The sequence below is a fragment of the Bubalus kerabau genome, chromosome 2, assembly GCF_029407905.1.
Source record: "Bubalus kerabau isolate K-KA32 ecotype Philippines breed swamp buffalo chromosome 2, PCC_UOA_SB_1v2, whole genome shotgun sequence".
Lineage (NCBI taxonomy): Eukaryota > Metazoa > Chordata > Mammalia > Artiodactyla > Bovidae > Bubalus > Bubalus kerabau.
The window spans coordinates 124,622,521-124,635,360 of record NC_073625.1 but is presented as its reverse complement, the minus strand read 5'-3'; the positions used below and the strand labels follow the sequence as shown (position 1 = coordinate 124,635,360).

Below are 12,840 nucleotides of genomic sequence, written 5' to 3'. Positions count from 1 at the left end.
GGAAAGAAATTTAGGGATCATTTTATGACCAACCTAGGTAGCATATTCAAAAGCAGAGACATTACTTCGCCAACAAAGGCCCGTCTAGTCAAGGCTATGGTTTTTCCTGTGGTCATGTATGGATATGAGAGTTGGACTGTGTAGAAGGCTGAGTGCCGAAGAATTGACGCTTTTGAACTGTGGTGTTGGAGAAGACTCTTCAGAGTCCCTTGGACTGCAAGGAGATCCAACCAGTCCATTCTGAAGGAGATCAGCCCTGGGATTTCTTTGGAGGGAATGATGCTACAGCTGAAACTCCAATACTTTGGCCACCTCATGTGAAGAGTTGACTCATTGGAAAAGACTCTGATGCTGGGAGGGATTGGGGGCAGGAGGAGAAGGGGACGACAGAGGATGAGATGGCTGGATGGCATCACTGACTCGATGGACGTGAGTCTCAGTGAACTCCAGGAGTTGGTGATGGACAGGGAAGCCTGGCGTGCTGTGATTCATGGGGTCGCAAAGAGTCGGACACGACTGAGCACCTGAACTGAACTGAGTCCAATCCTGCCTGTTTGTAGATGAGGAAATGAAAGCATAGAGAACTGGAATGTTTTGGCCAAGGTCACAGAAGCTGATTAGGTGCAGACCCACTATTATTACTAATAATGCTGCTTCTTTAATTATGTGCATAACTCAACAGTTTCACAAAGCCATCATTTAGCTCTTTTGATCCTTACAATAACTACATGAGCTGGAAAACACTGACATTATTAATCCTTTTGGTATTCTCACAAATGAGGAAGTTGAGAAAAACCAAATCAAATCATTGAATTATCTTATTCATTTATTCCACAAATATTGATTGAACCCCTATTGTGGTCCAGACACTGTTCTTGTTTTGTTCTAATTATGAATGAAACAGACAAAGCTTTTGCCCTCGTTTTATCAAGGAGAAAGAGAGAGAAAGCACTATAATAAATAATAGCTCAAATGAGTGAGCTTGACTCCTGACTTCAATCCAGTGGCATTTTTCTCTATGTTTTTGTTGATTAACTAAAACAAATGAAATATCTGATTGATTGATTGATTCTGTTTTAATAAGAAGAAATAACCCCTTCAAAAAATTTATTCTCTGAAGAATGCAAAGCCTTTTAGATGCAGCAATAAAAAGAGGACTTCAGAGAGTTATATAATTTTATGTGCTCAAGAGAATATGGGGAAACATCAGTACATGTTCCCTTTCTCTTCAGCTTTGAGATTTATGATAGGTCTGTTACAATAATAATAACAACCGAATATTGGCACAAGAAATATATTTGATTCCGTGAGTAACATTTGACAGCCTTAACTCGTGAAATGTCGAAAAGCTCTTGCAGGAAGCTCCAGCGGAATATGTAATACACAAGAAGGTATTCAGGGAACAGAAAAATAAAATCAAAGGAACCTGGTACCCAATCTGTTTCATTAAATATGAAAATTAAAATGCCTTCACAAAATGCTTTCTCTTCCCCTCTCCTCCCAACAAACAAAAGCTTGGATAGGCAGCCTGAAATTGCTCATCAAGGAAAAAGACCAGACTCAGATTCTAAATGGCTTCTTTTGAATTAAGCAATTAATGCTAAAAGGAACATGTTGTCTCCTCAGCATTTGTAAGGTAAAACACTCATTGAATTTTCTGGCACTCTATCAAGCCTTTCCTTGGCCTAAGCCAGCAGAGAAATGGTTTGCTGCCTGTGCTCTTGACCTCTGGTAATCAGGAGGATTTGACTGATTAACTTGACAGCATCCATGCTCCTTAAGGACTGAAAATGTGCCTGGGAAATATTCTTCTGGTTCCCTCTCATCCAGACCCTGACTTGCTGGTCTTGGCATGACCGTTGAGGCTGGTGTCTCCTCCATTTACAAAATAGAGATGTTACCCTATGATGGTTTAGGTTTCAAGATGTGTTAGATGCCACAGAATATTATCTTTATTTCATTGTATTTTTTCTGATCAGAATTTTCAAGAATATTGCCTCCTTCTTAAATATACTTATTGTTCATTTTCTCACTTGCTAACTCATACAGTTACTCAGAACACGTTAGTCAATTTCAGAGTGTCAGAGACAGTAGGGGGAAGGCTCTGGAGTAGGGATGCGAAATAAAACATGAGGCCTGTCCTCAAGTAGTGCTCAGCCTAGTGGGGTAGGAGAGGGGATCAGGCAGGAAAATTCCTTTTGACAATAAAACTCAGTAGCTTAGACGAGAGGCGGGTTCAATGTGCACTGGGAGCTCAGCGTAGAATGAAAGCTTGCTTTTGTACAGGGAATAAAGCAGCAGTTCCCGAAGTGGGCTCTGGCAGGAGAATGCTGGAGACAATGACCAGGAGGGCTTGGATTACTCATGTGTAACCCCAGCCACCCCCTCCCCTCAGCTGAAGATTTCCTCTTTTACTTGCTTCATAAATACACATTTCTTTAGAGTTTCTTAGAGCAAAAGACTTTATACAAAATACAGGCAAACAATATAATAAGTTGTCTTTATTAACTCCTGGTAGCAAGAGGCAAGGTCCTTCCCATTTCACAGAGAGGAAAATATTTATCTTAAATATTTGTCGTTTTGTAGTCAGAGCTAAAAATGATCCTTAGTTCTTCTTCCATGGAACCTACCTACTGAAATATTTTTACGTTCAATTTGGGAAGGTCAGCAACTGGCTCAGAGCAAGATAAATATTTGTTGAACGGGTGAACAGTGGCAGTGACTAGACCAATCTTTGTATAGAAGACCCGTGTTAAGGAAATCGTGACATTTAGTTTGTTAGCTTGAAAGTTAAATAAACTTTCTACCAAAGCAACAGTAGCTCTAGTAATGAGATCCTAAATGATTCACTCTGATTCATTTTAGTAGGTGATCTTTTAGGTACCTGCCTGTACTGAATGCTTGCTTATGCTCTTTGTTTTCTAATCTTATATGGCAAAGGTAGATTACCATTGCCATTATTCATTTAACTGATTTCTATGCAACTATGTACAGAAGTGTGCTTGTACTCAAACAATGGGTATTCCTGTTTTCAGCTTTTACTTTATGATAATAATGCTGCATGCGGGGTGGGGAGGGGGGAACCTGTATTCTAGCGTCAGAGAAAGTGGTTCAAATTCTTATTCTGCTACAAACTAGTTGTGTAACCTTGGCCAAGTTTCTTTCCTTCTTTGGGTTTCAGTTTTCTCTCATAGGAAATGAGGATTCTAATCCCAGCTGACTTCCCTTATTCTTTTTGAGGATCAAAAGAAATAATCTAACTGGAAGTGTACTGTGAACTGAAAAGTGTTACATAAATGAAAGTGCTTATTATTCGTTGAGGCCTGGGCCTGCCAGACTATATGATCTTCTCCAGCGTTGTTTGTTTATAGTTGATTAATGCCCACCTTCTCCCTTCTCCTGCTTTTTGAGGCCCACAGAGGTGGGCAGGGGGGTTGGCAACAAAATGAACAGCTACAGCTTCCTTTAAGCAGCTTCTCTCCCACTTAATCTTTCTTCAATCTCCCTATTCGTGTGTCTTTTAATCACAAGGCACAAAGGAAGCAGCACCTTCCAGCCCCACATGAGGATTCTTAGAGCTCCAGGATCTCAGATCTCTGAGAAGACCACCCTTTTCTTTTGTAGGATTCTTCACGGCAATCGTTTACATTTTCTTCAGGGAGAGATTTCATTGTCTGCCCAGGAAACAGAGCCTCTGGTTTGTTTTTTTTTGTTGCTGTTCTATTTTGTTTTATTTTTAAAGTGTCTTTCATGATCAGCAAAGTACTTCTGCGGGAACATACCCCTCGTGGTGTTCATCTTTATTGTCTCATAGGTGAATTTCTCCCTGCCAGCATGATGAGCACTGCTGATGCCTGGAACAGAGCTCGGCTCTTTCCTTTAGTTTAGAGCATCATTATAGATAATAAAATTTCTGGGAGCAGGACTTTGCTGGCAATTTAGGTTTGGGGAATGATACATGAGACAGAAAAACCCATTCTGGACTATGAGGTGCTGACATTGGGAAAATTTCTTGTTCTAGATGAAATAAGTCAATTTGACTCAGAAGACACATGGAAGGGAGAGCCATAGTCTTGTAAGGTGGCATGACCTTCTTCTAGTATTAAAATATATGTACCATTTTACTTTCAGACAGCATTTGAAGGTTATGCCTTTCTTTCTTGCAAGACCTTTTATTCATTTTTTACATTAAAATTTTTCATTAAAGTACAGTTGATCTACAATGTTATGTTAGTTTCTGCAAAGCAATTCAGTTATACACAGATGCAAGCTATTATATATAGAATGGATAAACAACAAAGTCTGACTGTATAGCCTAGGGAACTGTATGCCTCTTTCTTTAGTTGATGGAATCTGATTGTGGAACCAGGCAATGAGTTTGGCTCCTAATTTTGCAGTTTACTAGCTGTACAAAAATAGGTCTGATCTATATTTATTTATAAAGTAGAGATAAAAATGTCTGCCCTTATATCCCCTAGTGTGTTGTTAGTATTAAGTGAAAATTCTTTCATATATGTGATTTTAAAGCATTTTCATGTAAGAAGTGGGGAGTGTGTAGTTAAAAGTATTTGTGGGACAGCAATGTGTCTGAATCCCAGTCCAATCATTTCCTAGATGTATGACTTTGTACAATTTGCTTAAACTTACTGAGCATGGACTTCCTCATGGTTCAAATGGGAACTGTAATACTAAAGTTACATTTGGATTCAATGATACATGTGAAGGCTTGGTACCTAGCTGGTGATGTTCACTTTATAAGTAGTTGCTAGTTGTGTCTTATTTGATGTCTCCCTAACACTGTGAAGAAAGAACAGCTCTTTCTCACATGGTTTCCATTTGGCTCCAAAATTACTGTGGATGGTGACTGAAGCCATGAAACTAAAAGATACTTGCTCCTTGGAAGGAAAACTATGGCAAACCCAGACAGCATATTAAAAAGCAAAGACATCAGTTTGCCAATAAAAGTCTGTATAGTCCAAGCTATGGTTTTTCCAGTAGTCACATACAGATGTGATAGTTGGACCATAAAGAAGGTTGAGCACTGAATAATTGATGCCTTTTAATTGTGGTGCTGGAGAAGATTCTTGAGAGTCCCTTGGAGATCAAACCAATCAATCCTAAAGGAAATCAACCATGAATATTCATTGGAAGGAATGATGCTGAAGCTGAAGCTCCAACACTTTGACCACCTGATGCAAAGAGCCTACTCATGGGAAAAGACCCTGATGCTGGGAAAGACTGAGGGCAGGGGAATAAGAGGGTGACAGAGAGTGAGATGGTTGGATTGCATCACTGACACAATGGACATGAGTTTGAGCAAATTCTGGGAGATGGTGAAGGACAGGGAAGCATGGCATGCTGAACTCTATGGGTTGTGAAGAGCTGGACATAACTTAGCAACTGAACAACAACAATAAAACCTTAAAAGACAAAATGCATTACTTTACTTAAATCCAGCAGTAATATCCTGTAAAGCAACATATAAACATAAAGTTTGTGAGTACTGTTGGTTAGAATTAAACTACATCTTCCCTTTGAGGCAGCAAACATCTTTCCTAAAGCTGATCTGGGGGAAAAGATACCCTGAGATTTCAGGCTGCTGATTCATGGAAAACCTGTTACTCTTCACTAGCAGTGTCCTTGGAGCCTGGGACATCTTCTACAGATGGTCCTTGCTTTTAATGTTTCTGATATGCCTCCAAGTTTGGGAGAAGGAATGTGGGAGTCTCAGCCAACAGGAAAGATTGTGATATGGGAAGTTGTTATCAGTAGCCAGGAAGGTGTTTTACAGCACAAGACCATTACTTAGAGGCCTGCTCCGTCAGACATCAAGGTCTTGGAGCACAGTAAGTCAAACTGGAAGGCTCTTAGAAACTGTGTAGGCAATTATATATGTGAATAAACAGGCGCTATTTACTGATGTTAAAAGTGTACCTGTAGAAGTAATTCTATTACCAATGGGCCAAGTTTCTGATTAATCTGAACAGGACTTGGCCTCTCAACCCCCAGTTTAGCAAGCCTTTACCTTTGGAGCCACTATAGGGAATCTTGACATGAACATGACACAGTCTTGACCCTCAAAGCCAAAAAAGGAGATCAAATGTGGATGTATGTGCCTGTACTTCAGGTAAAGGTCTTAATTCTTTTCAGTGTAATGTGCCGAGTCAAAACAAACAAACAAACAAAAAAAAACACCTGCTTTGGAGAATCAGGGGTGAATACTCATAAAAAGAGGTGGTCCTTGAGCAGAACCTCGATGATCAGATGCTATGGAAGAGGAAAGAGAAGTGAACACAGCGGAAGGCCTAAAACAAAAAGACGGTCATTTCCTTAAGAGTTTGATAGCAAATGAGTTCTCCATCTTCCCTCAGCCTCAGTTTCTCAGAGAAGAGAGAGCAGTCATGCTTCCCCATATGGTGAGCTGATGTGTGTGCAAGTTTTATGTTCAAATGCTGTCTTTTTCTCATTCCCTCCCCAAAACCACACCACAAGTCCCAAGAGGTAGTCTTTCATCTGGGCTATTGGTGGTTCCAATTTTTCCCTGTGGCTTAAAAATGTGCGTCAGACTGTCACTGGGTTGCTGTGAAGGGTGAATCATAAAAATAACCTAATGAGTTAAAAATGTTCACAATTGCAAGTCAGAGAGAGGAGATTCCTCTGAGTGTACATTCCCTCTGAGCTTGCTTTGCCAGAGTCAGAATTCCATTATTGACTAACCTTCATAGGTTTCTCCCAGAGCATGGACTGCCATAGCGTACAGGTGGAATCCTTGCTCAGAGCCAAGAGCACTGGCATTGTAGAAAGAGAGACTGAAGGAAGGAAGAGCGGTTTTAAAGAAAGGGACAGAGTATGGAAGTTGGGTGGAGGTAGGACTGCTAGAGTTAGTAAATGAAAACATAGGATACCAAGTTAAATTTTAATTCCAGATAAATAAACATGTGGTTTTTAAGTATATCTCAATTATCACATGGTATATACTTGTACAAAAATCTGTTATTTATCTGAAATTCAAATTTAACTGGGCATCCTGTATTGTTCTAGCAACCCTAGCTGGATGAGGCAGAAAAGTCTAAGGGAGGGGTGGTGTTGGTGGTGGTGGTAAATGATAATAAAAAGACCTTTTAAAAGAAGTTTGTAACTGTGAAAGTGCTCTTAGTTCCCTTATCTCTTTTTTGAACTCACATTAACAAAATATGAGGGCTGTTCTTCTAACTTTAGAGATGATGAAAGGTGAGGGTCCCAGAGGTTAGGTGACTTACCCAAGGACATGCCAAGGATGGTAGCATTGTTAGCGCTCAAGTTCAGCTATTTTTTTAAACTTTTATTTGGGGATGATTTCAGCTGCAAAAAGTTGCAAAAATACTATAGAGAATTCCTATAGGCATTTCACCCAACTCCCCCTAATTCACACCTTATATAGCCATAGAACAATAATCAGTATTAAGCCGTGAACCTTGGTGCAGTACTAGTCACTGAAGTACAGACTCTGTTCAGATTTCACCAGTTTTTCCATGAATGTCCTTTTGCCTTCCCAGGATCCAGTTCTGATTCCCACATGACTGTCACTGTCACGTCTCCTTCGTCTCCTGCCATCTGGAACAGTTCCTCACAGTTTTTCCTTGTCTTTCATGATCTTAACACTTTTGAAGAGTACTGGTGAATTATTTTGTAGGATAGCCTTTAGTTCTGGCTTGTCGGTTGTTTTTTTGTTAGTATACTGAAGCCATACTTGGGAAGAATACTGCAGAGGTGACGTACTTTTCTCAAGGCATGTCAGATTACATTGATAGGTACTATTGGAAGCGTTAACCTTGATCGCTTGCTAACTATGGCATCTGCTGGGCTTCTCCACTGTAAATGAGAAGATGTAAATACCATGTTTCTATTCAAACTTTCACCAACTAATTTTAGCATCTCTTGGTTGATCTTGCTTGCCTGCACGATTATTGTGGTATTCTGGCCATTTTCTGTTTTTCTCATTCCTTCTACATTTATTAATTGAAATTGTCCTGTAGGAAAGAGTTGTAGCTTCACTCTCATCTAAACTCAGTTGTTGTAATTCCTAGTTTATTGCTCCTGTCACTAAAGCACAGGTGAAGGAGAAAGTAAAAGAGTTTGGGTTACTGTAAAGGTATGGTTGTTTCAAGGCTTTCAATGTGGCTCAGTGGTAAAGAACACACCTACCAAGCAGGAGATGCTGGTTCAATCCCTGGGTCCAGAAGATCCCCTGGAGGAAGAAATGGCAACCCACCTCAGGATTCTTGCCTGGGAAATCAAGCAGACAGAGGAGCCTGGAAGACTGTAGTGTATGGGGTCATAAGAATTGGACACAACTTAGCGACTAAACAGCAGTGGCAGTATGGTTGTTTCAAGTGTGCAATGGAGAGGAGATGGAAATTAATTGCTCATTTCACAAGTATTGATCAAACATTTATTTCTGTACAAAGTATTGTGTGAGGCACTGTGAAGAAAAGAAAAATGTACATATACCTGAAGGAGGCTGATAAAGATGAATACTTAAGGTACTCTTTATGAAAGTGATAATGAAACTTTTGAATTGGACATTGAACTAATAAATGATACTTTGATGCTTATGGCAAGGACAGGTGTATCCACATTGCAGTAATCAAGCCATCACTGCAAAGGTCAGCTCTGTGGTGATGATGTATGTACAGATCTTGGACGCCTTAGTTCATAGACTTTAAGCACCATGGCGGTAGGTGCATGCTCAGTTGTCTGACTCTTTGCAACTCCCTGGACTGTAACCTGCCAGGCTCCTCTGTCCATGGGATTTCCCAGGTAAGAATACTGGAGTGGGTTGCCATTTCTGCCTCCAAGGTATTTTCCCGACCCAGGGATCAAACCCGCATCTCCTGCATTGGCAGGTGGATTCTTTACCACTGAGCCACTTGGGAAGCCCAACTATAAGCACCATAGTCTCTCCTAATTCACAGAGAAAAGAACCCAACTAAAAGACAACCATTTGACTGCCTTTGGGACCCAGAGTTCCTTTCCTGCCAGAAGGAAACTATGAGGCTTCAGTGAATTCAGGCATTGATCCTCATTAGGAATTTGGAAATTATATAAAGCTATGACAAACCTAGACAATGTATTAAAAAGCAGAGATACTACTTTGCTGACAAAGGCTTGTATAGTCAAAGCTATGTGGTTTTTCCAGTAGTCATGTATGGATGTGCAAGTTGGACCATAAAGAAGGCTGAGAGCCAAAAAATTGATGCTTTTGAACTATGGTATTGAAGAAGACTTTCGAGAGTCCCTTGGACAGCAAGGAGATCAAACCAGTCAATCCTAAAGGATATCAACCCTGAACATTCATTAGAAAGACTGATGCTGAAGCTGAAGTTCCAATACTTTGGCCACCTGATGCGAACAGCCAAGTCACTGGAAAAGACCCTGATACTGGGAAAGATTGAAGGCAGGAGGAGAAGGGGATGACAGAGGATGAGATGGTTGGATGGCATCACTGACTCAATAGACAGGAGTTTGAGCAAATTCTGGGAGATGGTGAAGGACGGGGAAGCCTGGAGTGCTGCAGTCCGTGGAATTGCAGAGTCGGACGTGACTAAGCAACTGAACAACAATAACAAATATACTATGGATACTTGGAAAAGTTAAACTCATGTTCTTTGTGCTTTCTTTCTTAACAAGGGGGTAGAAAAGGCCATATAAGTATAATCCCAGTGACCCAAATATCATCAGAGGATAAAGAACTCACATGGTCAAAGGGTTTCTGAACTGCAAACTATACTTCAACCAGTAATCAATAAAACTAAAGGACAGCTTTAAAGAAAACTCTAATTGTCCTTTTATGTGGAGTGTAATGAGATCCATCTAAGGGCAAATGTAGATTCTCCTTGTGTGGGTCAGTTGTTTATTATCCTATAGCTGGTTGGAGGAATCATTTGCATATTCAGGCAGAATGTGAATTGTTTAGGACACTTCATGAAGAATGCTGATGTGAAGAGAACCCAGCTCCATTGCATTAATACCATTAAAAAAAAAAAAACCTTCTGAACTGTCAAGTTTGTTTGAGCTACAACAGACCTTCATTTACATTCTTACTCAAACGCAGGTAAATCTGAGATGTAGGTAATAGCTTATATTTTAAAATGAAGAAACTGAAGTTCAGCACCATTCGGTTATTTTTGCTAACAATGGTAGATCTCGATTTTGGACTCAAATGCCCTGATTCTAGAGTGTGCATTTTTTTGACCTTATGTAATGTTGCCTGTGGACAGTGATATTTCTAAAATTCTTTATGACTGTACTTAGCATGGCCATATGTCCTACTTTGCCCAAAACAGTTCAGATTTATGCTTTTTGTCACACCATAATTATCAATAGTATGACTTTCTACTCCAAGAAAATGCCCTGTTTTGGACCAGAGAACATATGGTCACCCTATTTATAGGATGGCTCAGAGAAATTCCAAGTTGGGCTGCATTCAATCTTTAAACTTATGCTAAGAAAATCACTAATAAACTACTTAAATGTTAAAAAATAATTGTTATTTAAATATATTATGATGCATTCTGATGGAAAGGCATGCAATATATATATTACAAACTATATACTATATATATTTAATGACCTGGGGAAAAAACTCATAAAAAAAGCAAAATTATAATAATCTGGACCTAGTGAAAACATGTGGCTATAGCTGGGTAATGAGATAGTTGATTTAAAAAAATTATGTTTCTGGATTTCCAGGTAGTCTACAATGAGCACGGGGAAAATCTGAAGCAAAAAATTATCTTCAAATTCTCTCATTTCGAATTAAGGGGTCTCTTTCATAGCAGACTATGAAATCACCATATTGAAAAAAAAAAGATCCTATAAGTAGGAGTCTAACAACGTAATAATAATCCTTTTCACAAGTAGAGCAGAGCTTTATAGTATCAAGGACTTACTGACAATGTTTTCTCATTTAAACTTTATAAGGATGTTCACAATCAGGAAGTGAATTCCCCATTTTGCAGATAAAGCCAAAATGCAAATGTAGAGTGAGTAAGGAAGATCTGGGATCTCAAAGGTTGTCCTAGTTAAGACTCCACACAACTGACTCTTATGCTAATTTTATATTGGCTTTTAAAGCTGTGACACTGAGTTTATAGTTAAAGGCTAATTCCTTTGCTTGTGCCACTAGTCTCTCATTGTGAGCATAGCTGAAAGAGAACGCAATGCTGCCATGGTGCCACACAGGGGAAATTAAGAGAAGCTTTTCCATCCTGTAAGCCACCATTTAGCCAGCTGTTAATTTCTATCTTGACCCATTCAAAAGTACACTGACTACAGCTTAGAGTCTCAGGTCCCAAGCCTGAGTTTGTTGTGACTATGCCTGCCTGGTGATTTATGATGACTTGCTTTTTTCCTCTGGTCCTGAATTTCTCCATCAGCGGAATGAAAACTGGTAACCAGATCATCTCTATGGTTCACTCTGGCTCTAAGAGAGTGTGATTCTAAGCTTCTGAGTTTCTGGGATAAAGAGTGGATTCCAAAGCTGTATTCCAGAAGTGCCTGTCTAAACTGGGGCTCTAGTTTTCTTTGCATTTGGAATAAGCCCAAAGAAAAGGTCATTTTTGCAGACATCTTGAGGTTGTGCTCCAATGTCCTCATTAAATAACAGGAGCCCAGACTGGCAGGCCCAGGGGAATATTCAATCAAGGAGAAAAAGGCCAAGTCATTACCGGAACCCTATCATCAGAGCTGTAAACACAAGCATTCATTCCTGGGCTTTAGCTGAAAGCCTGTTCCATCCTGTTCACTCTCTCCTTATACAGGTTCCGTTTGTCAAATGTGTGTGACCATTCCGATAAGTCACCAGAGGCGGGAAGGGAGAAAGAGAGAGGAAGAAAATTACAACCGTAAATAGACTCTGAACATAGAAAGATCAAAATAGACAGCCTCTGGCTTTACTGGATGAGTCACCGCTGCAGCCCAGACCTCAAAAACAAGCGTGGCTTCTCTCTTTAGCAGCAGTCTTCCTGTCTGGAAAGGAAACACTGCTCTGATTGGAGATATTGGCCATTTTACAGACTTCAAAGCAACTTAGGCAACTGAACAGACAAGAGGGAGAACAGGTAAAACGGTTTTTCCAAGTGCTTGTCTGGAGAATCAGCTACTCAGCTCTGATTTGAAGCTACATGGAAATGCTTTCATCTTTAGCCAATGGTGTTTTGTTTTTGTTTTTGAGTATGGTGGTGTTTAGTTTTGGCGCAATGTATGCACCTTTTTTCCCCCTTAACATGTTATTTTCTGGCTAAGACTTTACCAGGCACTGAGCTGAGTGCTGTGGGGGTTGGACATGGGGACTATCTAATGAGGAAGTGGAACAAGTACACAAGTACACACATCACAATATTATGGGGAAAAAAAAATGTGTGCCTGAAAACAGGAAAGACATGAGACTATAAGAGTGCAAAGGAAACAGATGAATGGTCTACCAGAGTGTGAGACCAAGGCCTACATGTATTCAAGATTCAGTGATGAGTCCAGTGATGTGGGATACAAATAATGGAGTAGAAGAAATAAAGCTAGAAAGACAGATTGCAACCAGATCCAAAAGGGCTTTGAATGCCAAGATGAAGATTTGGATCTTGCCCTGTGTGCTGCGGAATTGGGGAGGGGGAGGAAGAGTGACACTACAGGAGGATAGCAATGTCAATTGTGGGGAGAAAAGTTGAAAGAGGAACCAGATCCAGAAGTGTCAGTTAGGAGACACTTGCTTAAATCAAGTGTGGCTACTATGGCATAAAAAGAAATATACATTATTTAGTTTTTGTCCCTGGTTCTTGGCATAAAGCTGCTAAAACCCTTGTA

At 40.0% G+C, this 12,840-nt stretch overlaps 1 protein-coding gene across 11 annotated transcripts in view; it reads left to right on the top strand.

The window, feature by feature from the left end:
- The window catches only part of TPRG1 (tumor protein p63 regulated 1), a 363,442-nt gene that overhangs the window by 140,307 nt on the left and 210,295 nt on the right, over positions 1 to 12,840 (top strand). For 2 of the 11 annotated variants that reach the window (XM_055568728.1, XM_055568724.1), the window contains exon 1: positions 11,819 to 12,101. The exons of the other annotated variants lie outside the window; for them this stretch is intronic. The gene's annotated coding sequence lies outside the window, so the exon portion shown is untranslated. Of the gene's footprint in view, positions 1 to 11,818; positions 12,102 to 12,840 lie in introns of those variants that run through there. 11 annotated transcript variants of the gene reach the window in all.